The 14,372-nt window shown below is 40.3% G+C and overlaps 1 pseudogene; it reads right to left on the reverse strand.

Moving 5' to 3' along the window:
* Nucleotides 1-13,874: 13,874 nt before the first annotated feature.
* Nucleotides 13,875-14,372, reverse strand: LOC149999285 (small ribosomal subunit protein eS12 pseudogene; annotated as a pseudogene).

Here is a 14,372-nt window from a genome sequence, read left to right on the forward strand (position 1 = left end):
AAACCCCGGAGATAGCAGAAGCACCGTAGATGTGGTAGAGGGAATGTTTTCACTGGTATTACTTACTTTGTCATCCTCACAAAACCCTGTAAGGTGCGCCTTTGGATCATATTCATCTTAAGGATAGAAAGGCGGCATCCTGAGATGTACTTGCCCAAGGTCACACAACCAGTTAGCGCCACAGGCATGGCTCAAACCCAGTCCCTTGACTCTGTCCAGTTCTTTTAAAACGAGCTTATGGTTTAATACATAGAAAACGTTTTTCTGAAGTGTGGCCCCTAAGGGATAGATTCTACACTTTTAAAGGGGAACACACATAGGAAACAGCTAAAAGAGGTCAGTTTTGTTCCTGGTTTCAAACAACGGTGAATGTTCTACTAAACAAGAAACAAAAATTAGAGCCTTTTTTTTTTTTTTTTAGATCAAACTAAAACTGAGGGCTCCTCTTATTCTCAAAAGTCCATCATTTGCACGACGTTTTGCCTTCTCTTTTGATCTGATTATGAGTCGCCCCTCCTCTGAACACCTACCTATCTTTGTAAATCGTAATCAGTTCTTCAGAGGCCAGATCACTAGATTGTGATCCTCGAAGTCAGGATCTTTTCGTAACCATTTTTTAACTTTGCATCTAGCAGGTCCAGATCAAAATAGGGAGTCAGATGTTTTTAAATTTTTGATGGAAACTACACCCCCACCCCCACTCCCAGCTTTTGCATGTAGACTTTTCCAACCACTTAAAGTCCATATTTCCCGTCGTCAATGACTACTTTCTGTAGTAAGCAATTTAAGATTTAACTGGTCTATATTCCTAACACGACTGAAAAAACTAAGCTCTCTCTAGTCCCAGTAGGATGTAATAAAACATGAAAAGGCCATTGGACTAAAAAAAAAGTATGTTCTAGTTCATGTTTGCTCCTTTCTGGCCCATTCAATAACTTTTCCTTAAGAGTCATTTGTAAAAAGGCCTAGCAAAGGTATGTTTCCTACTTTTTTTTTTATTAAATTTCGTTTGTATTGTTGACACTATTACAGATACCCCATTCTCCACCCTTTGCTCACCTCTGTCCAGGCCTTCCGCCCGCTCCCTGCTTCCCTCTGGCCGTCACTACATGTTGTCTGTGTCTATGGGTTGTATTATATGTTCTTTGGCTAATCCCTTGGGACACAAGAGTGCTCTAACCATTAAATGAGATAACATATAAAAGCATTGTATACATAAAATTACATATATATTTAATGCATTGTTACTAATATCTGGAATCATTTGAAACCTACTTGTATTATTAAAATGAAAGTTAGGTCATGAACACCTTTAAGCATTTGATCACAAATGTGTCCAAATCATATCCTGTAAATGTCTCAAGTAATTGACCGGCATCTCCCTTCAGAAAGCAGAGGGAGACCTCCCAATCTTTCCAAAGGTTTGGGTTTGGTGGGGAAACATGTCGACGTCATTGTTCTAGTTACCTATGTGAGTCCCTGCTTCAACTGAATTACTTCACGGATTATTTTATACTGAGGGTACATTTTCCCATTCCACAAGGGCAAGGTTTATTTTATCTTGTTTTGTTTATTGGTCTGTTTGGTTTATCGAGATAACCCAAATACCTAAAACACCTAGATGGCATGAAGCTTAAAGTGTGCATATTGTTACTACCAAGTGTGTATCGGCTGAGATGCAGGAAGGAGTTGGCAGGAAGTGGAGAGAGAGCAGAGAAGACATGAAAGAAGTCACCTTCAATTGTTTCATCATCAACTACAGTATCAACCTGTGGGCAATGCCTACTGCTCTAGCAGTGCAAGGGATGCGGCTGTCAGTCCCTTGTGAAATACTTCAGATAACTTCGTGAGCTACTAGATCTCACTAGTTAAAATGTGACTGAGTCAGATAGAAAAAGCACAGGTGTTTCACATTTCTTTGTAGTTTTACATCTCAGATACTCTTGGAACTGACACAATACGGAACATCTGGTCACCCTAAGAAATCTGGAATAGAAAATGTATTTTAATTACTATTTTCCTTTATTGCCTCATTCCTAATGGAGACCTAGAATTACTTAAGATTATATTTATTGAAAGTTAACTGTACTTAATGTATTACCTTTCACTTCTTTTTGTGTATTACAAAGAAACCTGAAGGATGATGCAAAACAGCTGCAGAATAAAGATTTTACTGCCTGATCTGTAGTCAAAGGTTTCTTTTAAAATATTGAAGGCATCACTCCTTTGTTCATAATAGCTTTTTTTCTCCCTTCACAACCCAAAATGTGCTCTTTCGCCTTGAGAGTGTATTTGATTCCTTCATTTATATAATCTTTTTTCACACTCTTTTAGGGTTCTAAGGTAAACCTCACTGATGTAGAAAACCACTGCTGACTCTAGGCAGGTTTAGTTGTTCTTGTTTTTCCCCTTGTTTTGGGCACCTTGTCAACAAACCACACATGCCAAACAAGGAAGCAAAACCAACGGAAGGGCTCCAGTGTGCAGAAGTTGAAGGTTAACAGGGAGGAAAAACTCACTGGAAGTTCATTAACAAGGGGTAAACAGCTTGCTGGACATAAGGTATCCTATGTTTATACATTCTGTGAAGAGTCATATCTTTTTGTGTGATTCTGTTTGTTTTGTTGTTTGGAGCCTGGTGTTTCAATTCTGTGCATTTTAGGATAATTTGGAGAGTTTTTAAATATCATACCCAAAGGTGCTGATTTAATTGGCCTGGGGGAGTCTAATGTCCATGCTAGAGATGTGGGGCATAGGGCAGGCTTCTATAAGGTTTGTTAGGATATTTGAAGTATTTGGAGTATGTTGTGTAAGGCGTAGGGGCAATGTAGAGAGTCGAAATATAATTTGTTTATAGTTTGACAAGAATTGTGTAGATTCTCTTTTAAATTATTTTGAGTTAAATTCATTGTTATATGATAAAGAATAGAATGTACAGTGTATTGAATTACTTTCTGGAGAAAAGAATATTTATTGGAACAACAAAATATAGCCACAGTCCAACTGCTTGGGCATTGAAATTTGTATACGTGCTAAATATTCTGTTTCTTTAATATTTTTTATTTTACTACAGTTAAGATTTTTGTTATTTTATAATAGACCTTTTCTAATTGTTCCAGGTACATTTCAAAATCTAGAACTCAAAGTTGAGTATAGAACTCTAATAATGGCCAGACCAATGCTGAGCTCAAGGGCCTATAGTAATGTGACAACAGTGTTCAAAACAATGTGAGAGAAAATTCATTTATTGCTCTTCTACCGCAAGCACCATGCTTGATTCTCGAGAACCTGCCTCAATCTCCTGCTTGGAAATGTCAATCAAAGTGTTGGTGTGGGGGTGGGGGTGGATTCCAGGTCATCTGAACAGAGCATGTCCTAACAGAGCATTCAGGGAAATGCTGAAATCCAAAAGGAAGCCAAGAATCTAAACCTGGAGTCACCTCATCTCTTTGTTCTCTCTGCGCATCCCCCCCCCCCCATTACTCCTGGTCAGGGTCCCTGCAGGATAAAGACTCAAAAGGTTGAATTCAGGAGAGTTTAACCAAAGGACTATTTACAGAAGCGAAGGCAGTTAAGGCATTCATTCAGTGAGTTTGCGAGGCGTCCAGAGGCTAGCAAAAGGAGAGGATTGTCTTTGGCGTTTCAGCAGGGCGCTATTGGCTTTCTGTATGGAACTGTCCTGCACATTGCAGGATATATACCATCCCTAACCTCCACCTGCCTAATGCTAGTAAATCCCCGAGCCGCTGTGACCTCTAAAAATGTCCTGCACATTTCCAAATGCCCACTAGGGGGCCTGTATCCCATCAATGACCATTTATCACATATTGACTAGTAAACACTGATGAATAAGGTGGAATTCAACTTGGAGAAAATAATTAATGTTTCTCTCCTTTACAGCCTTTTTGGTTCTTCTCCTCACCACTAGTTCTCCCCTTCCACCCACTGAATCAGTGGAATTCATTGCTCCAGGGTGAAAGTGAACGTAGCCAAGAACAAAGACACCTAAGTTTCTGAGTGGAATTTGGTAATTAAAGCGAAAAAGTGGGCTTTTTATTATAAGGGCAGGTTTCTTGAAAGAGAAAACATGTTTTTCTGAGTTATAAATGAGTAAGAGCTTAGAAGATGCAGGGCAGACTGTTTCTACCATGAAGCAAAGAGTTGGGAGGTATAAAAATAATCTACCAAAATGAAACAAATGGAAGAGAACCTGAAGGCATGTGAGTAGAATTCAGATGCTCGTCAGTGCCTAAGAAGGCACTATATGCTCTGTCCACTCTCCTTGGTCAGTTGAGAGGACAGGAAATTCCATGGGGGAAGACGAAGGACTTCAGAGCATAGAGGGTCTGCACTTGGCTTCCAGCAGGCCTCAGTGACAAGACCCAGGCTCCCCACACAGCTGTGGCAGAGTGACTGAGACATTGGTCCTCACCCTCCAGGGTACTGAGCATCCAATACTTCTATGAACCACCTGCCAGCTCTGGCCCAACCACTTAAGTGGTTGAGAGCTGGATGACAGACAGGAGGTCAGGGCTAAGTTGGCAGAGATGAATGCAGACACGGGGCAGCGAGGGAAAGGAGCTGAAACCAGACTAGGACGAATTGCCCATCTCAGCAGGTGCTGGGCCTGGCATCTCAGAGGTCAGTGCAATATGTAAATCCTCAGAAGATGGAAAAGGGAGAGGGGCAAAACTCTGGATTGACTGAGTTTAAACCTGTAAATTACAAAGTTTACGTAGAAGGTCAAGTTTTAGGATCCTAAGTGGAAAACATGTAAATCCACAGAAAAGGGAAGGAAAAGAGAGAGGAACAAAACTCTGGACTGATTGAGTGTAAATTGCAAAGCTTATGTAGAAGGTCAAGTTTTAGGCTCCTAAGTGGAGAGAGGGTTTACCACGAAAGTGCAGTAATGACATAAAGAGCCCAGAAAATTCATTGTAAATACATTAATAAATATTTACCCCCTTTTTAGTGAAGCCCTTTAACTTTGTGGGAGTAATCTAGGTGGCAAGTTTCAGCTATTCGGGGTTAATTATTTGCGTGGCTCTGATGGCTATGTATTCATTGTTCAGGGTTAATTGTGTGGCTCTGATGGCTATGTATTGACAAACATGTATTCCTTTTACTTCTCTGTGATGATAAATACCGCTGAAGGAGCCCTCAGCTATACAGAGGCTGAACATCTGTTGTCAATGGATGAGATACTTTCGTTGGAAACTGTTCATTTTAAAATCAATGTTACATTTACTCTCTATTTTGGGCAAACTGTAGTTTTAAAATTAACTATCACTAAGAAACAACGAGTGCTCAGACCTTAGGGGAGTTTACCTGAAACCTCCTTCAAATATCACAATGCCAAAATTGAGAGAGGAGGAAATTTCACCTTAGATTTGACTAAATATCTAGGAGCAAATGATGTTCTCTTTGTTCACACTTCTGTAGAGGTTTTTCATTATTTAACATTCAGATCTTAAATTTGACAGACATACCCGGAGTACAGACTTGCCCTGCCTATGGAGATGACCAAAATGGGTATTCCTATCTTACCGCACACACTCACCCCAAGCAAGCCTAGAGTTAGTTGATGTCCTTGTTTTGATACTGGTAAGAAGCTCATGTTATCCATTAGTAATGTCTACCTTTCTCCCTCTCCAGGAAACAGGAGAATTTTAGTTTGTTCTCAAAGAATGCCAAAATAGTCTGAAAAACAAGAAAGGCTTAAGTTCTCATAAGCATGTAATCAAATGTTCCCATCTTTCATGGGGACTCTTGTTTGGTAAAGTCTGTTTTATGTTCCAAAAAGGCACAGTGGCAGTGTTCTAATACACCTCTTTGTTGCAGGAAAAGTCCTGTAAAATGTCACGGTCCCATTATTAAATATGTATTTTTTAAGGGCAGCCTGTTTGCCTTATATTGAACCCAAATGATAAAGCAATGTGCTTGAAGTCAGTCTATTTTATTACATACCTGACACCTTTTGTGGTCGAATTTTATTCCTTGCTTATGCCAGCTTAGCTTTCAGGTCATTTCTGGTAGATAGCCTCATGGGTCATTCTGCTGCTTAGGAGTTTGGCATTCTGCTTTTTATTTGTTTCTTTGTTTTACTTTTCAGTGACAATGAGTTCATAGCTTGAATGGTATCTGTGCTATAGTTACTGGAAGAATAAAGAGAGAAGACTTTTTAAACTGCTTAATCATATCAATGTGTTCTATAGGTAAAGACTGCTGAGGCCTGAATAGAACAGAGAGACAGCTGTGAATGCAGAATTTGCAGAATTTCTTTTATTTTTTTATTACTTCATTCTGTAAGTAACAAAATCACATGAAACATAAAATTCTAAGAACTAACTTTTAAACTCAATATTTAAAAACCAAGAAAAATGTGAGCTGAAAACTGGGTATTATATGCTGAGCATACATACCAAGCAACTTATTTCTTGCACTTGTAACTATTTTTTCAAACAGGTTAAAAACTGATAAGAAGCTCTTGGCAAACTCTTATCAGTCATTGCAAAAATAGCTTAACCCATCCTAATTGGCCAAAGACTTAAAAGGCCTAAATTCCTAAAAGCATTAAGGGATTTTTTGTTGTTGTTGTTTTTGTTCTCTATTTGCTAAATATGCTGTATATGAATAATTTTTGGTACAACAAATCAAGAGCTACAATATCTTTCTATTTATGTAATATACTCTGAGTGTACTTGCCGCCTGCAAAAGAGAGGGTTGCTTCAACTGGCACTGCAGAACATTGCAGGAAGTGTTGATTAGAGCTTGCACAGTTAGTTGCTCAGTTGCTCAGAGTTTGTGAATTCCAAGCAGGTTTACTCATGGGGAGTAGCAGCTCCTCCACGATCATTCAGCTCGAGGGCAAGGACGGCCACCTGCGTGCGTTTCCTGTGTGATGACTGCTATTCATATTTTGGTGTATAGCCTTCATGTCTTTCCCTCTTTTCGTATACATTTTTTAATTTGCAAAGTTAACCTCATAGTGTACTTGCTATTTTGTAATCTTTTGTCATTAACAGGGCATTATTAATTTTAAAAATATGTTCAACCATGTCAGGGAATCCATCATCTAGCCATAACATAATTTATTAAACTAGTTTCTTATTGTTAGACACTTTGGCTATTTTTAGTTTTTACCTATTGTAATATTGTTGTGACTAACAGTCTTGCACTTAAATCTTTGGGTACATCCTAATTATTTCCTATAGGTAAATTCCTAAAAGTAATATTGGGTCAAAAGGCAAATATTTTTAAGTGATTGCATGTAATTTGCCACTTGAAAATAACCACTGCCAACAATTTGATGCATATTTTTAATCTTTTTAAGAAAGTTGATATGTATGTAGGTAATTTATTTATATATATAAAAGTCATTGTGTTGTCTATGGGGATGTATTGAAGGATTTGAAGCAGAGTAATGATATGATATGATGTTTATTTTAGAAGGATCATTCTGGCTGCCCTGTTGAAAATAAGACTATGAGGAGCAAAGGCAGAATCAGGGAGTCCAGTTTGGAGTCTATTGAAGTAATCCAGGAGAGAGATCAGAGTCACTTACGGCAGGGGACACCAGTGGAAGCAGCGAGTGACGGTCAGGTGCTGGATATATTCTTGCAGGAAGGCAGACTGAATATGGAGTATGAGGGAAAGAAATAAATGCAGATTGATGCCTAGTTTTGGAGACCTGAGCAGTTGGAAGAATGGCATTGACATCAAGTGACAGGGAAAAGGCTGTAGGTTGAGCAGGTTTGGGAGTAGGGAAGAAGAGGAGTTCGATCCGGAGAGAGTGAATTTGATATGTCTGTTAGGTATCCCACTGGAGATGTTCAGTAGGCTGTTGAATATGGGCCTGGAGTTCTGGAGAGAGCAGGCACTGGAAATATAAATTTGAGAATCATTGGCATATAGATGGTATTTAAAGCCAGGAGACTGGGTAAGATTACCAAGGGATGAGTACAAAGAGAAGAGGGTCCAAACACTGGGGAAGAGGATCAGAGGAACAGGGAGAGCCCCTACTATGCAACAGGCACTCTTCAGTGAGCTTTGCATAGATTATAGGTTGACTCATTTAATCTCCAACTCAACTCCATGAAGGGATACTATTACAGAGGAGGAATCTAAGGCGTAGAGTCAGTAAATCAATAACCATTTCATGGTATAAGATGATGAAAAATGTGTGAGTCTTAACTTCATTTCTGAATAATGCAAACTCGTTTTGGAATAAATCATATAAACTTTTTCTGCACAGGCTTTATCTATTATGTCTCAGAAAATCTTAGTAGTTATACATTCCAGTTATACTTCAAAGATTTAGCATGAGTCATCATTTCAAAGGTGCTTTTCTTTCCAGCTGACAGCTCATTCTAGGAAAGAATATTGAGGAGAGACCAAAAGGAAGAGAAAAAAAAAGCTTATGTTCAAAGAGGAGAAAATGAGAGCCATTTTAAGTGTAAAAGCATCATCATTATTTGCTTTCACAGGTCTCTTTCAAGAACCATGCATTCTTTGGATGAGAAGAGGTGCATGAGGTTAGAATTGGGGCACAGTTTCCTAAGCAGGCCTGGGGTGAGGTTGTGGCCCCTGATCGGAGGCAGGAGCTTTGGAGGAGACAAAGGGATGGGTTCCAGTCATGGAATGGAGAGCATTTTGTAGCTAAAACTGTTCAGCTCAGCTTGAAGTGCAGACAGGGCATCTTCAGTGTGATATGGACGGGAGGTAGGACACAGATCCTTTTTTGTTTGTTTTCAATTTTGATGAGTTATAGCTAAGGCTCAGTAAACTGCATGTATTTGAAAAAATAACCATGTATTCTCTAATTATATTTAAGGGTGGGAGAAGCAAGTTAACAAAGGGAAATTGTCATCACTCCTATAGTGTATTCAGGATATCTCAATGGGATAGATTCTAAGACTATTCCTTGCCTTTAACAGAAGTTTGCCTAAGACAGGGAAAGACGAGATGCACTAAGGTAGTGGGTTAATTGTTACAGAAGTCTTCCAGAAAAAAAAATTTTTTTTTAAATTTTACCTCTGGTGCCCTGGAGATTTTTACCTCTTTTGACAAGGATGAAGGTGAATGAACTTGCTGTTTGCTTTTCTGCCTTCTCCTCTTCCTTGGGAAAAACGTTATGGTGAAAAAGGAGGTAGGTAGGAGAACTCACTAAATTTGTGTGTGTGTGTGTGTGTGTTTTTTTTTCCAGACAGATCACTTTTAAGGAAAATAATAAAGGGAAGTTGAGGATCTGGAAATAAAAGTTTCTCTACCCACAGTGCTCCTTGGAAGTCTTCCCATACTTTTGAGGGTTTCTATAACTTAAGCTTTATTCTCAGTAAGGATGAAGGAGAAACTGCAGAAGAGTTCCTCTACTGAGCCCCAGATCTGAGACAGTGGCTAAATGCACACATTTACCACATACCACAGAGCAACATGGCCCTTGAATAACAGTATCAGGAAAAGCAGCATCTAGAATGAACTTAGAGATGTGAACAATAGTAAAAAAAAAAGGGGGGGGTCCCTTTAAGGTCATGTTCATAGCAAGAACTAAAACATAAAGACTCTGGGAAAAGATGATATAATGTTAAAAATATAACAAAGAAACCAGAACTAACCAAAGTCTCTTTTATTCCATTCTTCTTTCAATAGTTACCTTCAAATGGAAAAGGTAAAAGAGTAATGGTAAAAGGGAATCTAAATGCAAAGAAGGTAAGAACTAATTTAGTTATTTTAATGAGTTCGTTTTTATGCCCAGATACATTGTAATCTGAGATATTTAGAATTTATGTTAACCATGCAACCATAGTTAATCTTAGAAAATAATTTTATGAACAGAAAGCATAAATTAAGAATCAGTGATATCGCAGTAACCTTGCACCTAGGAACTTATTACTAAACTTAAGACCTAGACTTTGTATATTTTTTTATTTATCATTACAGTTAACCCTTTGAACTATTTAAGTTTGAGTGTGTGGATTTTTTCTAATAAATACCTGTATGATTTTCAATCTGTAGTTGGAGTTCCCAGATGCGAAAGGCCAACTGTATGCATTGATCTGCACTCAGATTTGAACATCCATGGGAGTTGGGGAGTTCTGGAATCAATTTCCCTCAGACAACAGAAGACAACTGTAGTACTTAATACAGCAGGGGGTAGCAAGTATATCCCTCCCGTGTTGCCAAAAAGAGAGAAGAGCTAGATATGGGTAAGCACTGGAAGTCTACATCTTCATTCACATATTTACTGACACAAAACTGGCTTTGTTGAACTTTTTACAAAGGGTTTATGTTTTTGTTTTGCTAATAAGGGACCCCCAACTTAAATGCTTCACTTTATGTAATGCCACAAGAAATTTTAGAATAAGAAGTGAAAAAATTTAGTTTAGAAGAATAGTGATTTGATCTGAGTAAGAAGTCACTGTCACAGAGATATGTAAACACCCTGCTGTGGCTAAATTCCATCTTGGGCCCAGTTTTCTTAATAATGTGTAAGTTTTGAAATGTTATAGGTGCTGACACTTTCCCAGCTGTGTTGAGCCCTGTGATTTTTATGTGGTTGGGCTTATCACTGTGGATGCCCCATGGAGAATGATAAATGCGGACAAACACTTGGCAAGTTCATTAGCAAATATTTTGAGAAATGGGAAATCAAAACAATTTTTCATGAAACATGCACTTTTTCTTTTATCTCATTCCTACAAAAGGTTTTTTTAATACAAAACAAACAAACCAGTATTACCAAACAGTACAGTATTTAAATAGGTACAGATTTGTAGAAGACAAAAAAGGACAAACAGCTCTAGCAGTGGAGTTAGGTCTGCTCTAGGTTCACTATGCCAGCTCTACTAAATGGTCATTTTCATGCTCATGTTACACTCAACCTACAATTGTCTGTGCTTCCTTTTGCCCTTGCTGCCTGGTGGCATGGTAGCTACACTCATCTGGCAGGTTACTGCATGGACCATTCTCTGTCTGGCTGGTGTACAGTATCCCAGAGAGCTTTATTCTACCAGCAGCTGCCCTTCATGCTGATAGTGAAAGTATGTGTTGGTTCCATTGCCTTTGGTTTTAAAAGTCAAGAAAAATCAGATGTTATCCTTAATCATCTTTCAGATTATCCACATGTCAAAGGAAAGACTGTTCATTGTGCATGTGTCTTATTACCAGATGATACCATGACAGGATCTGGGAACACAAGGTTGTGGACTAGCAAACCCATCTCAGATTGTTATTAAAAATCTTTTCCATTCAAGTATTTACAGTAAAACTCCATTTAGAAAAGAAAAATCCAGGGATTGTTGAAAAAGGGAGGGGACACCATGACAATAGGTGTGAAGCGGGCCAGTTCCAGACATAAGTAAATGTATTAGTCAGGGTTCTCCAAGGAAGCGGAACCAATGGGATAAATGTGTGTGTGTGTCTGTGTGTTTATTAATTATAAGAATGGGCCCATGTGGTTTTTTATACAGAGGACAAAAAGTTCCACAATCTGCCATCTGCAAGCTGGAGAACCAGGAAAGCCAATGACGTAATCTAGTCAGAGGCGGAAGGCCTGAGGATCAGGAGTTCTAGTATTCTGTGTCTGAGGGCAGGCAAAGGTGGATGTCCCAACTCAAGAATAGAGAGGAAATTCACCCTGTTTTTGCCTTCATGCCCCAGTGGGTTAGATTAGGAGATGCCCCCTCTCGTTTCTGAGGGTGGGCCTCTTCCATTAGTCTACTGAGTCAAATGCTCACCTCTTCCAGAAACACCCTCACAGACACACTCAGAAAGAATGTTTTACCAATTCTCTGGGCAACTCTTAAATTAAGTATCACAGAGTTCTTACAGTCATGTGCCTTAGAGCTCAGTGATCAAAGAAGCTAACGTAATGATTTGTTTCTCCGGTGTATGCCTGAAGGTCCATTGCCTTCAAGTACCAATCCAGGTATTTACTAATCATTGGTTGCTAGGAGGGAAAAAAACCCTTGATCCTAGAAATTTAAGCAAAAAAGGCATTTCATTCAAAGAATGTGGGGTGCTAAAGGAAGCCTGAAGAACCAGTCTTGGAAGACAAGCTGGGTCGCCTGCCAGGCAGCCGGTCTCTTTCAACACTCTTGGCTGGAACAGATGAACTTTGTTTCTCCTGTCAGTGCTTTACTGTGCTCAGGAGTCAAAGTCCTGGGAAAGGGAGTCTGGCTGGCTAGGTTAGGTCACGTGCCCAGCCCTTGGCCCTGGCAGGCTTGAGGCAGGATTAGCAGAAGAAGCCTCCAGGTATCTCTTTGGATTCCCCAGTATGAGTCAAGGACATGAATTTTACCAAGATTCAGTGCAATGTCGGAAAATGATTACCCAGGTGGAAATCAGGGTACTGTTGGGAAGTGGGAATGAAGGCTAAGCATTAAAAAAAATGCCCATGTTCAACACTGGGAGCTAATACCTCCACCCTCACTCAAAAAAAAAAAAAAAATGTGATCATCAAAGCCCACGAAACCATGAACCTTTTGATTTATGTACTGATTTATGTTCCTATTTTCTGATTGTTAGATTGCTTCCTTTTTTATTTTTCCTGTAACAAATAGCCCTAAACATTTACATCTAAAAAATTTTCTTCTCAGAGGTAACCACATGTCTGGAATCACTGGGTCAAAGGATAAGACATGAGTATTTATACTTTCTTCATTTTCTATTTTGCTCAAGTGCCCAGTGGACTTGGAGAAGATGACCTCATCACGGCAGATTGGCTTTTCCGTGCCTAGGTAATTTCCTGGTGAGGTCAGTCACCTTGTGGAAACCTCTCTGTGGGTCATACCAGGGGCATTTGCGGTGCTGGGAAAAACACACTTTCGGGAGCTCTTCCTTTTCTAACATTTTAAATCCGCTGCTATCTGGATGAACTAAACTGCAAGGTCACTGCATAGGTCAGTTGATCTGCATAGAATGAGAAAGAGGGCGGCACTGGCCTGAGGCATCTGTGGGCAGTGGGAGTGCCTGCTGATATGTATCAGCACATGTGATATGATGCACCCAACTGCCTCTTCTCCACACCAGGTCTCTCTCTCCAAAAGCTGGATGAAGGGGAAGCAGTGATTACGTTAGGAGCTGGGGAGGGTACTGGCTGTGTGCCATGACCCATATCTCCTTGAGCCAGGTTCTTCTAACTGCAAACAAGAAAAAGTGAGAAGTCCATATTTCATCAGAGCATTTTCATTCCAATGGGAGAGAACTGGAAAATTTCCCCCCACCAACCCCACCCACACACCCATTCCCCATTTCTCTACCGAGCTTCACTGAGAACGTCCACTTCTCAGGCAGACTGCCAGGTCGGCTGGACTAAGTAGCAGGGTGCTTGGTTTTATAATTAGCCATATGTCATCTTATACCTCACGGCCAGAGTACACCAGATTGCAACGTCTTGAAATTAGGGACTGCTTTGCCTTCATAGTCCCCGCAGCATTCTGCACAGTGCCTTGCCCACTCCAGCCACTCTCTCAGTATTTACTGACTGAATATCCTTAGTTAAGTGGATAGTTCTATGACTTTTTGGGGTCTCCAACTCAAAAGTGATGATGTCTAGGGGTGCTGGAAAAGGTGCACTCTCCCTAGAAACAATGAGGGGACTCTGGAGGAGTTCTGAAACCCTGGAGCAGTGTTCTTGAGGACAGAAGCAAGCCTGGTGCAGGAGCAGATGGGGTAGGTCCGCCCCCCTCCGCGTGGGCTGTATGTCAGCCCGTGGTGCTCCAGCCACATGGCCTTTTTCAATTTCCTGTGCTAGTTCTTCAACAAAGCTTCCCCTGGTGTGTTTCTTCCCTCCCCACCTAACATCCACTTTATTTCTACCCACTAACTCCTCATCCTGCAGATCTCGGTTTACCTGTCATCTCCTCGCTGACATCTCAGAATAGGCCCAATTCCACTGGTAGAGCACTGGGTACGTACAGCTCTTTCCTAGAATTTATCAGAGTGTTTTTTCTTTTCTTTTGAGGAACCAGAGACAAGGTTTTTATCTGTTCATCTCCTGCACTGAAGTACTCTTCAGCGACATCCTTGGCCTGAGACTTCTTGCCATGGCCCTTAACTACCACGCAGCTACAACCAACTGCTTTACAGGCTTTCCCTCTCTGTTGGGTTTACAGAGGCCTGCCCATTCTCTAGTTTCCTGTGTCATCAACCTTAACGAGGCTGTTTGGTGTTCAGTGCAAAGAGCCTCCACCAACCTGATAGGCTCATCACAGTTGGGTGCAAGCGCACGGCCATCAGCTTGGCACTTGAAGGCTTTGGCAGTTTTTGTACTCTGTGTGTTAGGTCCTCGTGGATAAGAGCAGTCGTCAATGCCTCCTGTAAAGCAGTATTGACATCCATTCACATCCTGCTGCAGTGCCTTCCTCGGTCAT

This window comes from Furipterus horrens, unplaced genomic scaffold (genome assembly GCF_987537825.1).
Source record: "Furipterus horrens unplaced genomic scaffold, mFurHor1.1.pri manual_scaffold_10, whole genome shotgun sequence".
Classification (NCBI taxonomy): Eukaryota; Metazoa; Chordata; class Mammalia; order Chiroptera; family Furipteridae; genus Furipterus; species Furipterus horrens.